Source organism: Pithys albifrons, chromosome 2 (genome assembly GCF_047495875.1).
Source record: "Pithys albifrons albifrons isolate INPA30051 chromosome 2, PitAlb_v1, whole genome shotgun sequence".
In the NCBI taxonomy this organism is placed as follows: domain Eukaryota; kingdom Metazoa; phylum Chordata; class Aves; order Passeriformes; family Thamnophilidae; genus Pithys; species Pithys albifrons.
The window spans coordinates 58,481,541-58,500,304 of record NC_092459.1 but is presented as its reverse complement, the minus strand read 5'-3'; positions in this window follow the sequence as shown (position 1 = coordinate 58,500,304).

Genomic DNA, 18,764 nt, shown 5'->3' with positions numbered 1-18,764 from the left:
AGTCCTACACCACAGCAGCGTAGCTACAAGTAAAAATATATATCAGGTTGTGAGGTGCCTCATGACTGTGACCACGGTGTCAGGCTCACTCCAAAAACACATGGAGGGCTTGATGCCCTTTGGGACTGATGGCTGCCTACTAATCAAGAAAAGCTTAGGTAATTGCCATATGAAGCAAAGCTCACAGCATCTGTGTTATTGTAGCCTCTCAGATCTGTCAGGGCAATTTTAATCCAGATTTACGGGCATCACTTACCTCCTCTGCCAGGCAAAACCATGGGACTCACCTGAGGGGAAGGAGAGCCTTAAGGTTAAATGAGAATGGCTGAGCAGCTTCCAGATGACAAGAAATAACTTACAGCACTTGAGCCACTATCTGTCTGTCTCTTGCTTCCCAGGCTTGAAGGCGACAGAGAGAGCCGTTACCATCACAAATCATTCCAACGCTGAATGTCCATCAGGCAAGCACTGTTCCAGCACAGAGTTGTCTGGCACAACATGTGCCTGTCATGGACTGCTGCACAGGCAAGTTTTCCCATCTTGTAGGAGATATTTTGACCATATCCTTCCTGACAAGAAACAAGTCTATTTACAGCTATCTTCGTCTCATAAATAACCCAGCTCTTGCTACACTGCACACACATGTGTATTTGGCTTCCAGTGTTATTTATTATCCTACTTTTTTCCCTTTTCCTTCCATTTGCAGAAGCAGCAAAGGGAACTCTGAAGTTTATTATAATTGTTGTAAGGAGTTTTACAAGAACTCAAACTGAAGGTCTATTCTCGGTTTTCTGACAGTAGTGCCATTTGATTGCTTGATAACAAGAAATATAATCCTGGGTAACTGCACAGAAAAGTGATTTTTTTTTCTGTTTTGATAATGTTATATGCAGTGGGAAAAGGCAGATGTTAGGGAGTTACTGACAGATCTCAGATGTTCTTCCTGATCTCCAAGATTTACTGAGTCTCAGCTCCCAGCTAAATTTAGAGCTGTCTGTGGGTTAATGTAACTTACACTGTTCTGGCAGGGATAAGCAGAGGGGCTTTTGCCAGCTGATGATAGACTGGGTGAGATGAAATCACAGGCTATATCCATTCACAGACTGTATGTTCCCTTCCTGACAGTAGCTCATGAGTAGTAAGTACAACTTTTAAACAGCAAATACTCTTGATTTTACTGAATTTTACTCTGTTTTGTCCTTCTTCACAGTGCAGAATTAGCACAGCCAAGGGAGAGGAGGTGGGATTCTGTGCATCCAAGACAGCAGCTTAGGAAAGGAGGGTTGGAGAGACTTTTTTGTGGTACTGATGGAAATCTGTGGGTAAATGTGAAGTCAGTCTTACTTTCATATTCCTCCATAGATTGCAAAGGAGTACCAATATTATCTTTTTTTGTAAACCGGATGTCTCACCTGGAAACCAGTGCAAAACAAGTGTACTCTTTTCCTTCATTCCAAACCCTTTCAAATGGGAAGAAAATGAGATACCATGGCACCTCAATGTCCACTGCATGAAGCATACAAAAAATATTCTGCAGATGATTAAATCATATTCATTGTAGTGTCTGCAGCCCATTTTTGGTGCAAACATTAGGGATCAAGTTTCTACTTGACAAAGCAAAATGATCACATTATATAGCTTGAATTGAGATGCCAAGGAAGGCCAGTGTGTGCTGGCCAGCAGCAGTCCAGCATGACCAAAGAAGCACAGTGGAGCTTAGTCCATATGTTTGTCTTGCTCTCACTGCTGAGCAAAATCCTGCCACACCAGTTTCAGAGCTTTGAAGGCCAGAAGGGACCTTTATATCACGCTGTCACCCGCCCTGGCTGGGACTACCCAGGCAACAGATGGCTGAAATGCTAGTGAAGCTCATCAGGAGAAAAACAATTCTGCTTTATAAAAATTTTCTACGGTAAAAAAAAGCGACTTGAACCCAGGAAATTCTAAAACTCCATGTAGAGCTTTATCAGCAAGGGAAAATGAAAACCCAAACCTGTAGTATTTTGCTCTGGAAGCATCAGAACATGATGTTTTCAACACAGATCACAGTCACTTGGGTTCTTAGCAGCTGCCAGACTGTTTTATTCCCCCCTTTTAACAGTGGGAAGCTTTTCAGCCATAGGACAGTGTAGTGCTGTGACAAGAGGGTACCCAAGCGGCTGGGGGCTTTGCTGAAGACTTAGAACATGCTGCTGCAAAGCTGTAGATTCTCAGAGTAGCTGTGGACTGCCACCACTCATGGAGCTGTGTGGCACAATGTGCCCTCTCCAGGTAGTAGAGTGATGTTTAAGCTAGCAGGGAGGCAGCTGGTAGGGGGAAATTCCCTGGGATGGCAGGCCAAAGCAGCTCCAGGTCATCTGGGTTACCTGCTCTTTTGGCAAGGTGGTCTCCCAGCACTGAGAGTGGAGCAACCTGGCAGAGACAACTCTGAGACCCCAGGAATGCGTTCAACTAGCGTGGGCCTGGCAGCCCCAGCCATGACTCTGCTCCAGCCTCCCTGCTCAGCACAGCAGCCAGCCTCTGTGGAGCCATGCCTTATGTGAGTACAGAGCCCCTGTGTGCAAGGGTTGGAAAGGTGCCTGCCAAGTCAGGGTTACCACCCTAGTGCAATTCTCCCAAGAAATGTCTCTCTGTAGTGCACAAGCACCGTAGCCCACACAGGCACTGCAATGGTAGCCCACCCAGGATACCAGACCAGGCATGAAGCAAGCCTGCACTCCTTGAACTGCTTTGGCTGCTGTGTGTCTGCAGCCTGCACAGTGCCCAGGATCTCACCCCATGGCAACGCAGCACTCTGCTCCCGTGTCTTGGTGAGGCAGCCCTCACCCCTCCCCTTTCTCTGTGGTATCAGGATGTTGCTTTCCCTGAAATCAGGGGCCAAAGCGAGACATTGACAATAGACTGATGCTGTTTTCATTTTGCAGTTGGCTGCATGATCTGAATAGAACTGAGAGTGCTGTGGAGACAACAAGAGAAAATTCTTTTCTAAAAAGATATGGCAACACTGGGAGTGTCTGGCAGAAAACCATCTTGGGTAGCAGCCTGCTGGTAGGTAGGGATAGGTGATTCTACACCCTACCTAATACATTAAGTTTGTCATAAGCAAGGTACAGGAGTTGAAAACCTCAAGTCTAGTTAAAGGCCTTCCAAAGAGCAGGTGAGCCCCTAGATTTCTGCAGTAATTCTGCATCTCTTGATAGCTCTACTCTTTATTTCCATGTTTGCTTCCTCTCTCTCAGTTTCCAGGGCAATTCTTCTGCTGTATCACAGCAAATACCCTCTGTGCTACCAGTCTTCCTGCAGGTAACTTTCTCCAAAGAGGGTTTACCTCTGCAAGCAGCAGAGCAAAGCCCCAGCGTCATAGTACTTCACACACCATCAGCAGGGTCCTCTGTCTTTATAAATTTGTACCAGTCTCTGGATTTATCTTAGAGCTGGAAATGAGTAATATAACACAGTAAATACTCACTGGGGAAAATCCAAACAGAACATCATTCATGTGCTACATCTTCTTCTAATGTATCATAATATTACTTACTGTCCAGAAAGATTTTGCATGGCATCTCTCTCTGGTAAAATGAGAAAGGGTGTAGAAGGCTTAGAGAATATCTGCATTTAACTTCATTTCATGGAGACACAACATTAAAATGCTATTTGGTAGCTTAGTCATAGAGAAGAATAGTAGAGCCATACGCCTTTTTTCTTTTTTTCTTTTTTCTTTTTTTTTTTTTTTAAGATGTAACTCTTTTAAGAGTCCCCTTAAGAGAGCTCAGTAGGGTGTGTCAATATTGCTCCCCATGGAAATCATATGGTTTGCCTATGCAGACAGTGAATTGTTTTGTGGCTGTGAAATATTGTGTGTTGCCCTGTGAGCAGTGGAGCCAGTGGCTCGAGGAACCGTTGTTGAGACTGACAGTTACATTGTGCCACTGAATAGTGAAACGGCAGAATCAAAAACTCAAGTGGACCCAGACAGAATGTCCTGACCTTTAAGTAAAAGGCTGATTGGATATGGTGGGAGCTCCCCTTCATCTTCCACTATAATCCATTACACCTTTCTTGGCAAACACTCGTAATTCATGTAGCTGCGCAGATACATTTCCCATAGAATTTTTTACATGCTTATCATTAAATTTATCCCTTATAACTTACTTGCCTTTGTATGGTCCAGTTGTGATGTGAAGTGTCAGTTCCCTATGCTGAAGCATTCATAGCATCCTGCCTCAGAAATAATTCTGCATCTTGCAGCGTGAAAACCCAGCAGTAATAAATTTGTGGGAACCTGGTCAAAAGAAAAGTTTCTTCAGCACAGAAATAAATACATGCAAAGATACTATATAATGACCTGCAGTGGAGAAAATAAAAGATCCTAAACACATGAAAGCTGTGAGCTTTATTTCACTAGGTCCATATTTTAAATTTGTCTGAGCTAGACTGTAAAGTATTTAGAGTAGACACATTTTGCCACGCACAGTACGTTATAAGTTAGAAAGAAGATAATAATGGCATTATTAATGTTGGCTGAAAAGTCTACTTTAGAGAGGAAGAAGGTTACATCAATGAAAGAGAAAATTGCATTCTTTCAGTCTTCATTTTTAATTTCAAAATTTGTTTTTGCTAGTATCAACAATTTACTGAAATAATTGCCATCTGTGCAGATAAGGAAATACAGTACTGTGAAAAGACAGTGACTAGTTTTTAATTGAACATTATTAGCATGTATGAAAAGATGAGCTACCTCCTTTAAATACATCACCTTGATTATGGTTTGTATGCACTGTTCTTTTTAGAGATGATGGAGTAAAAGGTATACTCTATATCCCCATGTCCACCTGCCTTTTTTCCTTAGAAACACATGAACTTGTGGACATATTGTTCCCTTAATAAAGTGCATTAAGCACTGGCTGCCCTTTTTTTACTCCTTAAAACACATTAATGACCTTTATTTTGGGCAATTTGAAAGTGAAAGCTTTCATGCACCTTGGAGGTTTGCAATACAACATTTGTATTAAAGACTCACAAATCAATTTTAGATTACAGTACCTACAAAGACATATTCCTTTGTATGAGACTGTATATACAGACATGTTATTTGCCTGGATGTTATCTACTCTGTGAAGAGATTATCCTGTTATGTGCACACATTCTTCTTGCCTGATGGTATGTGCTTCACCCACTTGTTTTGAATGAAACTCTACAACAGCTCCCGACATGTCTGAATGTGGCACTGGCATTTCTTGCAACCGTCTTCTGCGAAAGGAAAGAATCTTCAAACTCAATTAGCATTTTAAAGAATAGGTTCAGTTTTGTGGTCCATTAAAGTCAGCTAAATTGATGCACTGCATGTCTTTATTTCAAAAATAAAGCTGAACAATTAAAGCCCATGTCTCTTTGCTCAGCTTTTGATTCCTCACAAAGCTTTCCCACTTGCTGCCTTTGGATGTAATGTTAACAAAGTCAGTTAACATCAAGAGCAGCGCTAACAGGCATGGCACAATTCCTTGTTTTTGCTCAATCAGTCTGTGTTCAAACTATCAGTTTGATTTATTTGTCCATGCTGACCCTTATTCACCACTTAATTATCCTTGTATAATGTTTCAAGAGCCTCCTGACACAAGGAGAAAGACAATTGCCAATGTTCTGTGGAACAACTGTTGACCTGATGGCCAAAATGATGACTGCAGGTCGAAGGTTGGTCGCCTTTTGAAGGACCCACTCGATTCTTGAGGGCTCTGGCCAGAGTTCTTAGCCTGGGTGCCACTGGCACTGGGCAGCCTGCTGGTCTCTGGTCCTTGCAGCACATTCAGGGTCAGCCCAACAATCCCGGCTGAGCATGGCAAGCTGACAGCCAGCCTCTGAGCTGCAGCTTGCCTGCCAAAAGAGGCGGGGTTTGAGTGGGCAGTGGGTGGGCTCACTCTGGTCCCCTCTATCGCTGTTCTTCTGCAGCACCAGCACCAGATTCAACTAGAACTAATCTCAACATCAAATTGCCAAAACCAAGACCAGAGCCACGAACTCTAGAAAAACTAGAAGCTCTAAGTATGATGGTCTCTTTCAGTGCCCTGAGCAAAGGGGCTGGCCCTTATTCTTACAGCAAAGGACATTAGTTTAAGGTCCCCATGTGTCCCATGCCAGAGATCCTGCACAATGGCTGCGATTCATCCAGATAGTGTCCTTTCTGCCACTCTGGCTTAGAAACACTGAATGACATTCCTATTCATTTTCCATTCAAAAGCAAATAATCAACTAATAGGTTAATTTTGACAGGATGCTGGCATCTCATGGGGACAGAGGGCACAGTCCACATTTTCATAGAAGCTGAAATAGTGCTTGGGAACTGGGAAAAGAAGGGTCTGAAGTGGCATGATGTGAGAGACAGGGTGTTAGATGAGCAACTTGTGCAGGCATTTCACTTGTCGGCTGTCAGGGGCTGTGGAGGGAAAAGATCTGACCCACTTTTTTAAAGCAGTATTCATCCCCAGTGTAGACCATCAAATAACTGACCTTCCCTGAACATGTGGGGTTTATATATAATTTCAGACCACCATTTGAATTCTACTGCCTAAGGATGTTCTCAGCTGTAAAGATCTAGAATTCTCACCACCACCAGGTAAAACCTGGTTAATCAGCTCCATGATCCTCACACCAGCAAGATCTTTCAGCAATATAGATAGATGGGTCAACTCTGTCATCCCTCACCTAGTTCTCTGGTGTTATTGCTGAAAGATGTGTGAACACATTTATTTCTGGCTCATCTTTACAGTCTCAGGAAGGACTGGCAGGCTTCACAATTAGGAGCAGACTTTGGGCTGCTGTGGGTGAGATCTGTATGGTGCACAGCCACCGCTGGAGTAGAGGAGTATACAGCCTAACTCGGGACCTCCCCACTTGTTTATAGTCCCCAACCACCATCAAGCATCTGACTCACAGTGAGGGTGAAACCACAGAGAAAGAACATGGCAGCCTGGGGATCAGGCCACAGCTTGCCTTTGACAGCTCTTCTCAGACAGTCTGGGCATAATGCAGTTTGTTCTTGGCCTTCTGCTTTCTTCAAAAACTCCTGTCTGAGCAGAAATGTTCACATATTAGTGTTACTATAATTTGGAAGGCTATTATGCTTCATTTTCATGCAATGTTTTATATTTTAATTTTTAATGGAAATTCAAAAGCTGCCAAAGAAATATTTTGGTAATACCGAGAAAAAATATTTTCATTAGTCTTTTCTAGGAGAGAAATAAATAAATAAATGTTACCTGGCTGTCTTTATTAAATCACACACACCTAATTGTGAAGGCAGGATGCTGTCAGCTCTTCAGGTGCTCTTCTCTTGATGTCCCTGGGAAGTAGCCCTCTCTAATCCCTGGAGCTCAGAATCCAGTACAAGCAGGAACTGCTCTCATTCTGACACTGCCCACATAGTTGACCCTTTCAGAGAGCAGAATAGGGAGCACTTAGTTACCGTATTCCCCATGTCACAGAGGTAGATTAGAGCAGAGGATGAACTGTCCAGACACATAAAGTTCCACCTCACATCTTTGAAGATCTGGAGGTTGCTGTTGGATCATGAAGGTTTTTAAAAGACTTGCTCAAGGTTACATGGCAAGTCTCTGTGCCAGGACAGGGGACCTTCTCCTTGAAACCTTGTGTGTAACACAAGGTGGCTGTTGGGTTCCTTTCTGCTCCCCAGTCCAGGGACCATTAACCCTCCTTCATCCTGTGGGTCAGTCACAAAGGCTGGAGGGCAGTTCCCTGCCTTGTGTCACTCTAAAAGCAACCAAATATCATGCAGCGTGGTTGTTATCTAGGTTTCCCCATCAGCTCTGACTGAGGGGCTGGGCAGGAAAGCCAGGCTGGAAGAGTGGGGTAGCATGGGGCAGAGGGGCACTGCAAGACCTAGGACAGCAGGCAGGCCTTGGCCAGATACCCTGTGCTTGGCACAGGGCCAGTGGGAGATCATGTCCAGCATGCCTCAGGTTCTCAGCTTGGACATGACTCTGAGGAGGAGCTCAGCATCCCTCTGTGTTGCAGCTGTGCTGGTGTGAGGCTCAGCATCCACATGACGGGCCTTGGTCTGAAACCCACAACTTTCATCAGTGCTAAGAAAATCAAATTATAGCTATTTTATGGTACCTAGGAGAGGGCCAAGAGTTTCCCTGAAAGCTCATCTTTCATTTTGAAAAGAGCATCTAATCACTTAGGACAGAATAGCAGGACAGGGCAAGTCTCAAACCTTGTCTGAAAGATGGAAAATTTATGGCTGCAAAGGGCAGCGTATATCAAAGAGCTTTTGGCCAAGGCTCACCAATAAAGCAATTCACCTACTGGGTGATGTGAGGACAGAGCAAGATGAAAGTAAAGTTCGATCATTTCTTCCCATCACAACAAAAAGGTTGATAAAGAATATACTTGATATCAAACAGAGCTTCCTGCTGTCTCCAGTTACCTGGGAGTTTGGAGCCTGCAGTTTGAATAATGTTTCCTCCATAATAGAGTTGACAGCAGAAGTGTGGAGAGACTGATGGGCCTTCATGCAGGCTCAGCTTTTGTAGTTCAGGCTCATTCTTTATTCTCAGAGTGGAGCAGATAATAAATGTGTAAATAAATAGTTACCAATCTTCTGGCACAGTAAAATAACTAGTTGCTTTCTTGTGCTACAAAAGAATTTGATCATGCTGATAGTAAAACCTCATCACTTGTAATGTTTCATGCAATTTGCAAATAGCTTGGAAAAGTTGTTTGTGTAGTTTGAGACAAAGTGTGGGTAATGCTAAATGTGTCTGCCAATGGAACTGAAACAAAATAGCCACCACTGTAATTTGGGAAAGTTAAGTGCTTACAAAATAAATTTAAAAAAATTCTGGACTTTTTTCTCCCTTTTGTTTATAAAAATAAGTTCATGCTAAATTCTGACTCACTCTAATGTCGTTGCCAGTTTGCTTAATATGAGCTCTGAGAAAATGTTAACAGATAACAAATTTATGTTAAAACCCATGGTCATAAAAATACATAGAAAAACACCCTGGGATTTCCACTTGTCTGCAATGGCTGTTGAGCTCTGGGTTTATCACACCAGGTCCATGCACCTGGGATGGAATTTTGTCCTTTATTTCCACAGCAAAGCAGAGTTGCAGTAAAATATTTTCGATGTTTCTAGCTGGGGGATTTTTGTGGCTTTTTTTTTAAAGGTAATGACTTATAGAGCTTTTAAGGCCATTGTTTTAATGGCAGATATAAGCTAAAATAATGCATAAATGCTTGGATATGTTTGGTAAAATTAAGTATTTCCACAACTATTTTCCATTAAAATGTGAGCAGAAAGTATGCTGTTCATAATTTTTTAACTGTTTGCTACAGTTCAGCCCTGTCTTTAAACAGGCTGCCATCCACTTCTCTGGTACAATGGGGCAGGTCAGGGTTGTACTAATGAAAAGATGTCATCAGTGACTATATTACTATTTTCAGAGCACAATTAGATGAGTTAAACTGGGTGGTTTTAAGGAGAGACCCTAAAGATGAGAGTGAATACACCCGGTGAAATTCTTCTAAATTAAAGCATAATCTCTGGGGAAGACCTTTAGAGATGACTGGAAGTGCCATTATTCCCCTCAGCTTGGTGCTTCAAAGGCACTTTTTTTCTTCTTTTCCCTTCTGTGAGGAACTTGTTCTCAAGAAGCTTAAAAGGAGAACTGGCTGAATTTTTCCTTTCTCAAAGTGAAATTCATATGAGAACTGATTCTTAGACATAAAGTTATCACAGAAAAAAAATATTTTTTCTGTTGTTTTGTTTTAATGGAAGAAAATGCGAACTGTTTAAATCATGTCTATAAGATTTTCCCTTTTTTGGTCAACTGATTTGGTTTTTATCTATGGTTAAAATGTTTACTTGAAACGGCTTTTTAGAAAACTGAGGCATTTACTGTTTTGGTTTTAGTTCTGTAATGAGAACAAGGGCCCAAACCACAGTAAATTTTGACAAGGAAAAAAAAAAAGAAGAAAAAACACACCAGGAAAAACAGCTGACATATTCCACCCTGGTTTGTTACACAGTATCTATCTTAACTCATCTGTAAAATACAACCTAGGACAATATTGGTCAAAATTTGCAAAAATTTTTTGTTCTGAAGTTACTGAAAATGCTTCTTGATGTTCAAAGGGCAGTAGTCTGTGCAGAGCCAGTACTCTGAGAACCCGATTCAGAACTGCTTGCTACAATTTCAGGTGGCAACTCAGCCTTAGCAGCATCCTTGTCATCAAATGGCTGAAGCACAACCTCAAAGTTAAATAACGCCTAAATGTAATGCTAAATAGTTGCATTGACACTTCATTAATTACTAAATTAATGCCTTTAGCAAACAGCCTGTCTGCATTGTCAAGGTCTGTTTCCTTCACAGATCTCTCCAGGCAATATTAGCAGCTAGAGGAGTAAATACAATTACAATGGGTGCCCGTGTCAGTACTGATTTAAGTAATGAGATAAAAATCTTCTAATGGTGTCAATGAGGGTAGCATTAAGCTACCCTTCTGTACAGTAGTGCTATAAGCTGTCATTACACTAGTCTTATGTAGGTGTGAAGAGCGTGTGTTTAAGGTACTGTTTTTATTCAAAAACATTTCTCTCTAACACAGCAGCCACCAAACCTCTGACTTCCAAAGTGGAGGCTGACATGCCGAGGTCTTTGTCTCGGCAAGTGCATTCAAGTGCAGCAGTGGCTGCATGGGGAGCCCTGTGCCTGGACAGGAACAGCTGCAGCACAGGACTGGCATAGGCTCACATCTTTTTCCAAGTAGAATTTCACTGAGAGGTTTATAATGTCCATGCTATAAAAAAAAATTAGAACAGAGAAGGGAAACTGGATAAAACCAATCTGTTTTACTCTAGTGACAAAATTTTTGCATTGTTCAGAGCAGAGAAGTGGGAAGAAACTCCCATTCTGTCATAAAAGAAGTCTCTTGCATAACCAAAGCTGCAAACTCTGATAAGAGATGGAGTGGGAAAATGGCACTTATGGGAAAACCTGCTCATAAGCAAACAGCAAACAGATCATTACGGAGAGGATCATAGCCTGTTTGCAGAGGGACTCCCTGTCTCAGATAGCACATGACTACATGCCCAGTCTGTTTCCCTTATCTTCAAACACTGCCTAAACTCAGAGCTGGGGTACTTTGGTTGCAATCTTAGAGTTCTTCCCATCAGTTTACTACGTGTTCACATCCACAGAGCCCAAGAGATGCTGCTATATTTTGTGCCATTTGAAGTCTGAGTCTCAGAGTCAGAACTTCACATCCATCATCATGGCAGGCCATTTTCTCCACATCAAGACTCTTTCTAGAAAACTTCCTTCCAGGCTTCAGCTGGTTTCAGAAATAATTCTGTGTCCATAAAAAATAGAAGTTTCACCACAAAGAAAATCACTGCTATCCTTCCTCCAGCTCAGCAGTAGGGAATTCAAAGGCATGCAGGGACAGCATCCCTACAACACAGAAGAGACATTTTGGGTATTTGTTCCAATTTCCACTTAATATAGATGTGCTGGCAAAATCTTGTGCTGACAGGTGAATGCCGGTGGAAGAGCTTGCAATTAGAGCAGCAAAGCTCTGCTTCCCCTGGGAGGGCCACAGCCACTCCTGAAGCTGCAGCAGAGACCTGAGCAGGATCCAGCAGACTTTATTTCAGTGGTCTCTCTACCAGAAAACCCAAGCACAAGCCAGTGTCTCAGAGTCTGCTTCTAAATTTGCCAGACAGGTCACTAAGTCTTTGATTCCTCGAGGCAGCCAGACAATCCTTCATGGAGGTGGCCTTTTGGGTGGACACAGCTTGAGGTCTAGTGATGAGAAGTATGAGGAGTACTAGATTAGATTTCTTTTTTTTTCCTGGTCGTCCTGTGATTGTAATACGGCAGCTTCTCCTTCAGCAGGCTGCTGTCAGGTTGCAGTTTGAAAACATCCCAGTGAAAAAGGGGGGTATTTTGATATCCAGGCTGGTTTAACCCCACTGGCATAATATGCACCCAGGGCAATGCTGGCATCTCCCCTGGGGTTGTGCCTGTGCTCACATGGGAGCTATCCTGTTGCTGGGATTTCATGACCCTGCACAGCAGTTCAGTATGTGATACTCTCCCAGGAGCCAGGGTTTGCATGTCTGGCTATTGAGGGCAAGTGGCTCAGTCCAACTGACAGGACTGCCCTGCTGGGGCTTGCTGGCAAAGCTGGGTGCAACGGGCACTTCCCACCATTCTGGGCTGCCAGCTGAATTCTGTGCCATGCTGCTGTACCTGCCTGCCTGCCAGTCTGTCTCCAAGAAAGAGCAGTATAATTAAATATGAGATTTAGGGCCTCACTGGACTGAGGCCACAGCTATTACAAAGTTGCCTGTTTCTTGACTATTGACAATAGCAGAAGGATGTTTATGCCATTTAATCATTCAGTAAGAAATAACTGCATTAAAGACAAAAAAAGACACCAAATGGTTTCTAAGCCTTTGCTTATACTTTTATGTGTTTTATGTGGAAGTAATAGGATAAAAAATATTATTTAACAACCCTAAGTCCATTACATATTCTAAAACATATGTTTTAGCTATGCTATTTTACATATTATTGTCATGCTCAGTGCAGCATGAATACTCTGTAAAAATCATATTCTTGTAATTAGAGGACATCATGACTGCTCCAGAGATATGAAAGATGAGCTGCCTAATATAGCCTATGAAAGATATTTTTCTGCATACTGCTTTAGAGGAACTAAGCAGTTAAAACATGTGAGCTACTGTCTGCCTTTCCAAAAGTGCACAAAATGAGTTTTTGTCAACACATGTCAATATATTTACTTGCGCTGAGGAAATGGGTTCTGTTGATTGTTTTCAACCAGGCTGATGCCTGTATGGCAGATTTGCAAATCACATGTTACTGCTACCGTGTTTCTGGCAGAAGAAAACGGAGCTGTAACTGCAGTACTGTAAAATGTCTGTCTTTCACAGTCACCTGACAGCATTTGCAGGCTAGCGTATGAGACTGCAGATTTTTTTCCAGGGAAGCAATGGTGAAATTTAGGCTAGTTTCCACTCGAACACTTTCAGGAGGCTGAAGTGCAGCAGTGGACAAAGCACTCCCCAGTGACTGAGTCTTTTAGTTATAAATTGTGCTGACATGCTTTTATGTTTAGTTTTTGGCAATAAGGAAAGAAGTAAGAAAGTATCAAACCCAACAGAGCTTCCAAGCTATTTACAAATACTAGCTGGTTTAAGAGAATTATACCTTATTGCAAATTTAGGCAGGCAGCACACACAAGGGCTGGAACAATGCTGGCTGGAAGGGATGCCTAGAGGTCATGCTGTCCAGTTCCATGTCCAAAGCAGGATCGTCACTAAAAGTGGACCAGGTGAGCCATGGCCATTGTGCCACTCTTCAGAAGACTAGATCTAAGTTTACATACAGCTCCTCCTTAAGTCTCCAGCCCATCTGTCTCTTTGAGAATGTTTCCATTTGCCTTGCTTTCATGACATGAGATCCAACAGCACACAGTTTGAAAGAGGAGCAATGACAGTGGCAGGCCAGGATGACACTGAAGCTTAATTACTTGAAAGCAGTAGAAGCCAGAATCAAATCTGGGAAGCACAAGATCTCTCTACTAATTGCCTTTGCCCATTAGCAAATCCCAGAAGAATTAGGCTTTCAGAAAAACAAAATTTCTTGCCTTAAGCTTGAAGTTCAATGGAAGCATTATGTATGTTTCCTCTGCCATTATCACTGCCATCTCAAACACTGTCTTTCTTATAATTACTTCATCTTAAAATAAAATACAGCATGGTTTAATTGCACACACATCCATGCAAATTGCATGTAAGAACCAGGAGCAGAGTGTGCAGGGCAGAGTAGAGCAAATACAAATAATTTTGTGTATATTATATGAAACTCCATACAAATATTTCATTTCTTTACATCTACAGCATTATACACAATGTTCAAAGACATTCAGCTTTTAATGATCCCAAACAGTTTCCACCTTTTTGAATTCAATGGAGGACGGTCCATATTCAGGACTGGAGCTTGTTACAGCAACAGCGTCTGGAAAACAGCATGTGGAATCAGTCAGTACCAGTGTCTAGAAGAAGAATAGGCTCAGCCTTGAATGTTCATGTTGGATATTGTCTGAAAAGTTGCCCGTCATGTTACTGCTTGGAAGCTCTGGCAGTCAGGGATGACACGCTCCGGCTTCCCTATTAGCCCCCCTGTGCCGCTGGGACAAAGGGAACTGCAGGCTCCCAGCCAAGCACATACATTTGCAAACTGCCGCCAGTCAGTTCCCAAGGCCAGGGGCTGGATGCCATTAACAAAGAGATGTGAACCGCAGGCACAGCCTGCACCACTCTCCCTGCCGAGCGAGTGGCGCTTCTCATGGAGATCTATAGGGCCTGCTCTCTCCCCCATCAGCACCCGCAAAGGGCTGGCCAGGACCCACTTCTGGTTTTTCAGGTTTTAAACCTGCCCCTTCTACCAAGCATAGAAGTCACCATAGGATTGTACACTCCTTGCCCCTATTCCTGTCAGCCACAGATCTGTGCAGAGACATTTATCTGTCAGTGTACACAACACTGCGTTCTTTAATTCGCAGCATGAGAGATGAGACCTTGATAACTCCTGTTGCAGATGCAGCACAGCAATGGAGGATCTCAGGAAAAGATCACAGAGGCATGCAAAAGGCAGACACCAAAGTACTTGTACTTGACTTCCATTTTGCTGCTTTACTATAATATCAGCCCATAGGGCTGAAAAGAAAGGGAGAGTAAATCCTCTGTGAACTGCAGCATCCAGTTGTAGATGCCCAAAGTCCAGGGCCAAGCTCCTGTCATGCTGATATTCCAAAACATCACAAAACCAAGCAGAGACATTTTTTTTTTGCCAGTGTTACTAGCCCTGAAACTGCCCTGAGCCGATCCAGACCAAATTTCAGCTTTCAGTAACAAGAGTTACCTAGGCCTCAGCATAGCCTGTGTGTTAAGAAAAGCCCTGTTTTTGTCAGGGTGGTGGCCCCAGCCAGCCAATACCTCCTTCTTTGGAAAGAAGCTGATGGATCTTCATCTCAAGGCACCAGCCCTATGAAAGGCAGCTATGATCCTGCCGTGCTTCCCACTCCAGGTTTGGTTACTCAATTCAAGTGTGAAAAACAACCTGGAAAATGTTGGTACTGGAGCACATGAGAGCAAGAGCCAGGAACAAAGTACCTCTCCATATACCCTGTGAGATGGCACATGCAGTTTCTGCCCATCCTTAGAGGGGACCAGGGCACAGGGGAAGAGTGACGCCCTGCACTTAGAGAGTGACCAGTGCACAGGAAACACTCTTCTCTAGCATTTTGCTGACTGCACCTGCTCTCCTCGTCTCCTTCAGCCTTTGTCCCCACCTCTTCCTTTTCCCATCTCTGCCTGGGCCCTACTTTTCTCTGCCATGACACTGCCTAACATTGGATGGAGACAGGAAGCATCTCCTTATTTAGAGACTGAAAATACTAACCCTGCTTGGAGGCTGTGCTATTCATAGCAGAATTTCATCCTTTCCCTGTGACCTTGTCCTGACAGTGTTTTATGTGTGGTTCTTCTACAGACAGTTTTAACCATGCTCAGCTGAAACCACACAAAAAACTGTCCCAGATCACAGCTATTCCTAAGCCAAGAACTCTAGACTGAGGTTCCTGCTATGTGTGCCTTCACTGCACTTATAGCACTCTTGCCTTTCCCTATCTGGTTAAGAAATAGAGGCTGCAACACTCCTTCTTCCCTGGTCATCAGTCAGGTCACCTCACCCTAACCAGGCCTCTCTTGATGTACATAGATGATGCTCAGTCTGTTGCAGCAGCAATGGATTTATCTTTTTTTTTCTTTTTTCTTTTTCTTTGGTTCTTTGCTTACTGCAGAAATGGATTGTGACAGTCAAAACTTTCAAAATTCCCAAGTAGAAAGATGCAGGACTATGTTGGCTTGAGGACATTACTAGTAAAAGATGAAGCAAGGCCAGGAATTAAATCCCACAAGGGAAAACTCTGGAAGTTTATTATTGTATGTTTACCTAAGAGAATGTTTCTATAAAATACATATGAAACAGACTGATTTTATCTAGCAAAATTTCATTCTTTCCATTATACATCAAACTGTGGACCTGCATATGCATTGAAAAATGTACTTGGATACCAGGAATCCACCAAGCTGAAGAATCACTGCATTGCTGTGACACCATCATCTGTACCTGACAGATTTTGCAGAGCAGAGATACAGACCTCACATCATCACCACTCTCAGTTTACTCTCACATTCACATCTTTAGGCTGGGGCAGAGCAGTGACAGAAATGGAGAAATTTTCCTTTTATTTGCAAACCTCATTCCTAAGCACTCAGTAGTCAGATTGTGGACACTCAGCGAACATTGGCTTTGCCCTCCTCCTCCTTTTGGTTCCTAAGACTTTTTCTCTTCAGCTGTAATTTCAAGTGTGCAGCCTTATGGCTACAATAAATATCACAGGGTCTAAAGGATTTTTGCCATTTGTCTAGCTTTTAACCCAGATCTCCACAATCTTTTCTCCACATATAAAGCCAAAACTTAACTCAAGGCAGAGATAATGACTGTACTCTTCAAGCAGACCTATGTCAAATGAGAAGAAGCATCAAAAATCTTTGTTCCATTGGGCATTGCATTTAGAGTCCAGAAGAATAAATACTGTTGTCACAACCAGGAGAGAAATCCCACAAGACTGAATATGCACACACATGTGATTGCAACACATACACAAACCCAGATTTTTATGAGCTGTGCTGTCAGCAGGGAGATTGTTTATAGTTGCCAGTAATTTACGGATTTTAAACGTAATGTTGGAATGCAAATAACTTCCCCATGCCCTTCCCTCAGTGATCTGCTCATGAATAAGGTTGAAAGGAGCCTGAGCAGGAGACACCACTGGGGAGGATGAGGAGACAGGGAATGATTGAGCCTGCCCTCACTTTTGCCCAGCCTCTGGAGATGTCATTCCCCAGCCATGGGATCTGATGCCAGCTCAGTGTGAGGACTCACTTGGTGCTCCGCTTTGTGGGACATGCACTTAAAAACTCCAGTCCCAGGCAATAAAAAGGGAATAGTGCTCAGTCTACCCTGCAGCAAAAATATATGAAATGGCATTAAGCAAGGAAAACCCCAAGCTTATAGGTCTTTTGACAGGAAGATAAGATTTTTCCTTTCCCTGAAGAATAAATGACTCTCCTAATGCTTTCATCTACTCTTTCTTCTGCCTCTTCAGATCACTAGGAAAGGATGAAATACTGAAAACTGTCTTTCCATGCCTTTGGCACCATTCAATGTCAGAACTGCTGACATCAGTTCTGTCACTGTTTAGTGGTGGCACTATGATTTGTTGGAACTATCAGAAATGTGGTTTCTCTTTATGCAGTTATGGACCAATTAAAAAAACTTCACAAGGGTGCTCTCCCAGGCAGACATCTTTGCCCAACCTGCCTGAAAGACCAGACTGAAACCAACTGCTTTGCCTGCTGATCAGGTTTCATTGCAAAGACTCACAGGAAGATACAGAAAATGAGGAGGTCACCAAGTTACTGTAGTGTCCATACTCACACTGATAAAGACAAAAAGAGATTGGCTGCAGAGTTTTTAATCTCCTTTCTCTGGGGTCTTCACCCTTGAGTTTTTTCCTCCTCCTTCCCCCACAATGACAGATATTTCTATTCATTAATACCTAGAATAAGTTACAACTTGGACTCCATAAAACATTTTTGGGATCTACAGGTGAAAAAGCAAATACTGATGGATAAACACAGAATTGAAAAGATCTGCCTCACCCCTCACACTGGTGAAAAACAGAAAGCAATGAAAGACTTTATGGCACCAGGCAGACATGAACTAAGCTTTTCAGACTGATCTCAAGCAAAGACAGAAATACGTCATTAGCAAACATTTGAGTCATCAGCATCTCAGAGAAATGATAAGGACGCATCCAGGGCCACTAATTGTTGGGAAAAAAAACCCCACCGAAACAATACAAAATGAACCAAACCAAACAATAATGTGTGTTTCCAAATGCTTTTAAAAAACAAGCAAAAAATTGAGCTTCATTTAATGTCTATGAAAACTCTGAGAGGATTTTTAGTGAGCAGAACTTAGGGGCCAACTTTTCCAGCTTCTCTTCCCCAGCTCTGCAGACAATAAAATCCCATTTCATTTTGAAGGGGCAGCTGAGACTTTGCTGTGCTCACATGCTCACAGAGTGACGAATTTAGAGAAACACGTTATCATTACAGTGGCTGGCAGCTCTGGGAAAGAGGGCTGTGGAGTGAGGGAGCGGCAGCTGCCATGGAAAGGCCAAGGGGGAAGACTGCTGGAGACTGAAGAGGGACACAGACTTTATGGTCACCATGTGAGCTTGTGAATGTATATGGCAGCCTAGTATTTGTAATGCATGTCAATATACACGTATATAAGGTAGAAACAACACTGTCATGACAGAGCTAACAAGAACTAATCTTGGTCTGAAGAGCTTTGGGCTTGTGATATAGCAATATAAATAATGGTTTTGCCTCTTTGAATATTTTTATGTATAGATAACAAGTCCACAGTTTTTAGCACTTTAAACACTTGGAGCTACTACAGATAAACTACCTATATTGTTACTTCAATTACTTCAGATAGATGAGCAGAAAATTTATTTTGCTGGTTTTGTTTCACTGGAAATCTCTTCAAGAGTCATCTTTTTCATATAATACTATCATT